This window comes from Etheostoma spectabile, unplaced genomic scaffold, assembly GCF_008692095.1.
Source record: "Etheostoma spectabile isolate EspeVRDwgs_2016 unplaced genomic scaffold, UIUC_Espe_1.0 scaffold546, whole genome shotgun sequence".
Classification (NCBI taxonomy): domain Eukaryota; kingdom Metazoa; phylum Chordata; class Actinopteri; order Perciformes; family Percidae; genus Etheostoma; species Etheostoma spectabile.
In genome coordinates, this window is record NW_022605626.1 from 38,582 (window position 1) to 45,489 (window position 6,908).

The window sequence follows — 6,908 nt, forward strand, 5'->3', positions numbered from 1 at the left end:
GGATGTGTCCTCATACCTGGCAAATAAAGCTGATTCTGATTCTGATGTGTCTGTCAGTTCATGCTCATTTGTCATTTTCAGTTCTGACAGTATTGCACTTGCAAGCCCAAAGTGGTATTTACTTCCCTTTCCCATCTCTTTGACCGTACAATCTTTCACTGTACCAAGGAGAGTTCTGGGATCCTTGGGTACATCCAGACCTAGCTCCAAGAGTATTGCTAGTAACTGACAGTGCAGAATGAGACACCTGACAGTTAGCTGCCCATTAAGCTAGTTTCCTATTCAAATCAGAGTGGGGTTCCTCTTCAGTAAAATCCCAGGCAGGATCTTCATCACTATCACTACACATATACTAGTCATCAACATCACTATCAAAGTCCAACTGCAGATTTACAGCCTCATCAGCACTGTTCTCCATATATCCTCAACCTGCACATCCGAATCCATTGTCTGGATTTCTTGTTCCATCGCACGCACTTCTTTATCCACTGGCTGCACTGCCTGGTCCACAGCCTGATCTGCCTGGTCCACCCCCAGCACTGCCTGGTCCACAGCCTCCATGGCAAGGGCCATTAAATGCTGCTGCACTCTAGCTTTGATATCCTCCTCCTTGTCCTTGAATTACCATTGAAGTAATCCATTTCACTACAATACACAGGACACTATGGTGTTTTTTTTTAAAGTAAAATCATTGAAAAAGTAGTCTTTCAACAACTCAACCATTTCTTGTCACTAAGCAACAGTTTTGATACCTTTCAGTCGGGTTTCCGACCACACCACAGCACTGAGACGGCTCTTGTCAAAGTCTTTAATGACATCCACCTTAACACAGATAATTGCAAAATTTCAATCTTAGTATTACTTGATCTCAGTGCTGCATTTGACACGGTCAACCACGACATACTACTAGACCGATTGGAAAACTGCGTTGGCCTTTCTGGCTTAGTACTAAACTGGTTTGAATCCTACCTAAAGAATAGGGATTACTTTGTGTCTATAGGTAATTATGCATCTGAGCGTACAAATATGACGTGCGGAGTTCCGCAAGGCTCCATTCTGGGGCCTCTTCTGTTTAACATCTACATGCTTCCACTGGCTCAGATTATGGAGAAAAACAAAATAAGTTACCATAGTTATGCGGACGACACACACATTTACATAACCTCATCGCCAGGGGACTATAGTCCAATACAAAACCTGACTAACTGCATCAAACAAATTAACGGCTGGATGTGCCAGAACTTTCTGAAATTAAATGAAGGAAAAACTGAGGTGGTTGTTTTTGGAAAAAAAGAGGAACGATTAAAAGTCTGCGCTCAGCTTCAAACAACAATGTTAAAAACAACAGACAAAGCCAGAAATCTTGGTGTAGTCATGGACTCAGACCTGAATTTTAACAGCCACATTAAGACAATAACAAAGTCAGCCTACTATCACCTTAAGAATATATCAAGGGTTAAAGGACTTATGTGTAAAAGGACTTGGAAAAACTGGTCCATGCTTCATCTTCAGTAGACTTGACTACTGTAACGGGGTCTTTACAGGTCTCCCTAAAAAATCAATCAGACAGCTGCAGCTGATTCAGAACGCTGCGCTGCTCGAGTCTCACTAAAACCAAGAGACTGGATCACATCACTCCAGTTTGAATTTTACACTGGCTTCCTGTGCTCAAAGAATTGATTTCAAAGTACTCTTGTAGTTTAAAATCCCTTAACGGTTTAGGTCCAAAATACATTTCTGATCTGCTACTACACTATGACCCCCCCCCCCCCCAGACCTCTAGGTCATCTGGGACAGGTCTGCTACTCACTATGAACCCCCAGACCTCTAGGTCATCTGGGACAGGTCTACTTCTGTCCCCAGAGTCAGAACTAAACAGGGTGAAGCAGCATTCAGTTTCTATGCTCCTCATATCTGGAATAAACTCCCAGAAACCTGTAGATCCGCTGCTACTCTCAGTTCTTTTAAATCAAAGCTGAAGACCTTCCTTTTTGATGCTGCCTTTCTTTAAATGAATGCTCATTTCTTTAAATTTCTTATGCTGCACTGTAACTTTTATTCTTGTGTTTTATGTGTCCTAATGTTTCTAATTTGTTTTTAACTGTCTATTCATGTGTTTTATTAGTTTTTAATGCTTGTGGTTTTTAACTGTTTGTACTTGTGTTTTATCTGTTTTAATGATTTTGTGTAAAGCACTTTGAATTGCCCTGTTGCTGAAATGTGCTCTACAGATAAAGCTACAAATAAATCTGCCTTGCCTTTACCACATGTAAAATGGCTGGTATTACATCATCATTTTGTTCTATTGGTTTGAGAGGAAACTGGTAGGCCTCCCATGTAAACAAAGCCCACTAAACAAAAATAAAATGTAAACTGTAGGTCTAATAATCTAAATTCAAATTCAAATCTTAGCCTTCTTTGAAGTGGTTCAACTTAACATCACTAAGTGGGAAACTTAAAAGAAAACTACCCAATACTCAGTGGCTGAAATATTTGTGTTTATTTCACAAGGAAATCTGGTTGTATATTACAAAAATGGCATTAAACGGATACAATTAATTTTGAAATTAAATAGAATATAATATTTATGATCAGGACATTAGTTGGTGAAAATATCCAATTCAATAAAAGTGGAAAAAATATTCATTCATATTTTTACAGCACTTTTAGGAAGGGAACATTTTTTCAAAGAGAGATCTCTACATTACTTTTTAAAAGGTACAAGGGTTAAGATTATTTCAGAAGTAAGCTTAAACAAACAAAACTAAGTTTATAAGTACTAAGTAATCCAAGTTTGTGGCCTTCAATCAACACACTAGCACTGGAAAAATCACTGCCTACCAAGAGCCTGGGTCTGACCGAGGTTTCTGCCTAAAAGGCAGTTTTTCCTCGCCACTGTCGCACTGTTGCTTGCTCTGGAGGAAACTACTAGAACTGTTGGGTCCTTGTAAATTCTGGAGTGTGGTCTATCTGTAAAGTGTCTTGAGATAACTCTTGTTATGAATTGATACTATAAATAAAATTGAATTGAATTGAATTGAAATTCTGCTGACCCTGTTCTTTCCTTCCATCTTAAACACACGTGCTTACAGATTGAATGAAACTGAGCAGAGAGAGGCGGCAACTGTCCATCATGCACTTCACATGGCCTAACTTCCAAGTGCAATAATATAAGAACTGAAAATGACCAATGAGCATGAACTGACAACAGATAAATCATGCGTTTATGGGAAATTATTACATTTAAATTACTTACGTTGTAAAGAAGAACACTTTCCAACAGTGTTTATACAACAGTGACCTGGACAAATCTAAATGTGACAGGAAGACAAAGGTTGAGAGAAGACAACATGGAGGCACCTTTTATAATTCAGGTTTTTGCACAGGTAAATACTGTTTAACCATTCAACCACCAAATTTCAGGTTAAATTGACAATTTTAACACACTCGCAGATGAAAACGATATATCTAGCCAAGAAATAATTGTCCTATTTTTTCTTAGTAATTATGCCAAGTGCATTCACACATATTAACTGATAAAAGTATAATTAAACTCCTTGACAAGCTACATTAAGATGTAAAATAATGGCGCTCTCATTAATAAGAGCTAGGATGACCACTGATAGGCCTAGATATAATATTGCGGGATAATGCTTCTGGACTTGAACTGAACTGAACGATTAATTTTAACAAAGGGCCAGCATGGTTTTTAGATGTCCGTCTAGTTAAATTGTCAGAACTACCCATTAACCAGGCCCTCCAGGATTTTGCAGCCTTTTTTGAGATTGTTGCGGCCCAAAAGGCCTGATGTTGCGAGAGCTTTTGTAAAACATTGCGATAAAAGTTGCAATGTTTTTGTTACAACGAAGTTGCAGCAGACAGACAGTTGCAAAAAAGTTGTGATTCTTTTTGTATTTAAAATAAAAATAAAACCTGTTTTGAGGAGAATAGAATCACCATAGGCTGAGTTTTCCTAGTAACCAATAAGGCTCAGGATAATGCAAATGAAAATGGCTGGTGGATTTAAGACAAACATTTTTTTTCACACTTAATTGCGTTTGGGGATTATTTGCAGCAGTGATTGAATAAGGGTTGGGGAGACACTGTCATTGCAACACACATTATGAAGTACACAAACAAGATTCCAGTAATAAAATGGAGACTTCTTGAGGTTGCACTGAGAAAGACAGCCTTTTCTTAAAATGCATAAATAAACGCTCGGGAAAAACAAATCATAGAATCATACAACTGCAGCTGAAACGGATATAGCTTAAACAATTTCTGCAACACTAGCTTCATCACTGCTTACACAGCTTGTTTTGTACAATATTAACAAATGGCTTTTAACTCATTCACACAAAACTAAAAAGAAAAAAGCGGCAGAGGCAACAAAAAGAGCCGCCAGATGTGGCTGCTGAGCTAATTCAGCTTGCATTTTTGTATTCGAAATAGTTTAAAATACTGCTTCCAAATAGTTTATTCTGCCCTTGGTTTCGAGAGGGGCTGTATAAAACCAGTATCGTTATGACGACTAACTAGGTTGACTAGGCCTAACTACTAACATTAGCTAAAGTCAGCTAGCTAAAACACTCAACATTAGCTCAGTTCAAACAAGCATTTTTCCCCAGTGTCTTTACCCAGCTCACATTACTTCGATAGGTAGTAATGATGGTGTACTACAAGGAATTTACATTATTTTACATGACAGAGACAGGTATGCTACTCCCCATGTTGAGAGGGAGCTGCAGCTACTGCGGACTGCTGCTCTGCTGCTGGCGGCGCTGATCCGTTAAAATTCAAAACCGAAGCGCGCAGTGTGACCGTTATGGTATGTTGCAATACGCATGCGTATAAACTAGGGATGAGCCAAGTACTCGGCTGAAACGAGTATCCGGTACGGATAAAGCACTTTTGCCGAGTACAAGTATTATCCGAGTAATGCAAGTCAATATCCGTGCTCGGATTCAATGAAATTCTCCATTGACTGTGTCTCCGTTCTGTGATAGGCTAGTCACAGTGCCAGTCACAACGCCTCTCCTTCACACTATTCTGTGATTGGCTAGTCCCAGCGCCCCTCCCCTACACTATTCTGTGATTGGCTAGTCCCAGCGCCCCTCCCCTCACTATTCTGTGATTGGCTAGTCACAGCGCCCCCCCCCTACACTATTCTGTGATAGGCTAGTCCCAGCGCCCCTCCCTACACTATTCTATGATAGGCTAGTCCCAGCGCCCCTCCCTACACTATTCTATGATAGGCTAGTCCCAGCGCCCCTCCCTACACTATTCTATGATAGGCTAGTCCCAGCGCCCCTCCCTACACAGACAGACTCCCGTTGCTGTGTGCCACTCACTCGCACATGGGACACGGAGAAGTGAACATCTCTCTCTGTCAGGTCCGCGGGGCTTTTTCTGTTAACATTTAGGGTTTCTTCAAGCTTCAGGTTTGTTTTATACTTCAGTTTGAACTAGTACCTAGTAACCAGGAGACTTCTGGTAACCGTGGGGTTTGTTCAGACATAGTGCTTGGTAGAATGGGACTCGTGTTACATCTCTGCCGTCGGAGTTTTATTTTATTTTTTTTAAACTGCCTGCTGCTCTAACCAGTTTGTGTCAGTGTCTGAAACTTTCTTGCTGTGTTTTCTAAAAAAAATAAAAGGCAGTTGCGTTATAAATGAATAATATTACAAATTAAGATACACACACAAACACATTCCAACCCCCCCCCCTGCCTCTCTCTCTCTCTCTCTCTCTCTCTCTCTCTCTCTCTCTCTATCCTACTCACTCACAGGCACAGACACTCACACATACCTTTCAGGCTTTCATGTCTACAGCCACAGAGTTATTAAGAAGGAAAATAGAGCCCGTAGATTTTATTCAGGGTTTATACCCTGATTTATTTTGAACTGAGAATGTTTCACATGTCCATGTATCATATATGTATTTACGTTAATTATGATTATAAAAGATAGTCCAATGTTTAACTGGGATTTAGATGTTTTTAAGATGAAAAAATAAATGCAACAGAGCTCTTTAGATAAAAAAAAACATAAAAAAACACACAGCATTAGAAAGCTGCCTAATCTTTTGCCAGTAGTGCTCTAAAAAAAAGAGGAACATGTAACATGTGGGGTTCATGTTAGGTAATGCACATGGGGACACATGTGAAATGTAAACTAGGGGAGAGCCAGGACGATTGAAACGCGGGACAGATGAAACATTCCAGTTTTCTCCGAGTGCAATGATGATAGACAGACTTCCTTAGGTCTGAACATAGAGCATGTTAACCTCCTCCTATCAGCAAAATATCTTCCTGTTATTTTCTTTTATCGTGGAGTTACAGCCGATAAACGGGATTTGATGGTCAAAAGTAAACTTCATTAGCGGTCACATTTTTTCGATTATTAACCAGGGTTTTTCATTTAAAGGTTTGACTACATGCTTATTCGGTAGACCATTCAGTGTTCTCCACAATCCCAGCCTCTCATATTTCATGCTTGTTTACATGAGAAGCAAAACAGGCTGTAAGGACATATGTCTATGTTGGGACGCTTGAAACAGCTGTTTCAACCGTCCCCAACCTGGCTGGAACTCCATGGATTTTAAGTAAATGCACAAATATCTGTGTTCATACAATTATTTATGGAGGTGAGACATGGAAAAGCAGTTTTAGAAAGATGAAAATATATTTGAGCCCACCAGGTAGGGGGGGGCGAATTTTCCCATGTTATCCTATGGAGACTGACGGGTTGGGGGGCGTTTTTTGGACGTCCAGTGGTATAACCCATGTAGAAACCTAGTGAAAGGACATTTTCTACAATAGAAACATGATATTAATAGAAAAAACGTACTGTTCTAGCTGCAATAACTCCTGAACGGTTTTGTCCAAAGCTGAAAATGCAGCTGGATTT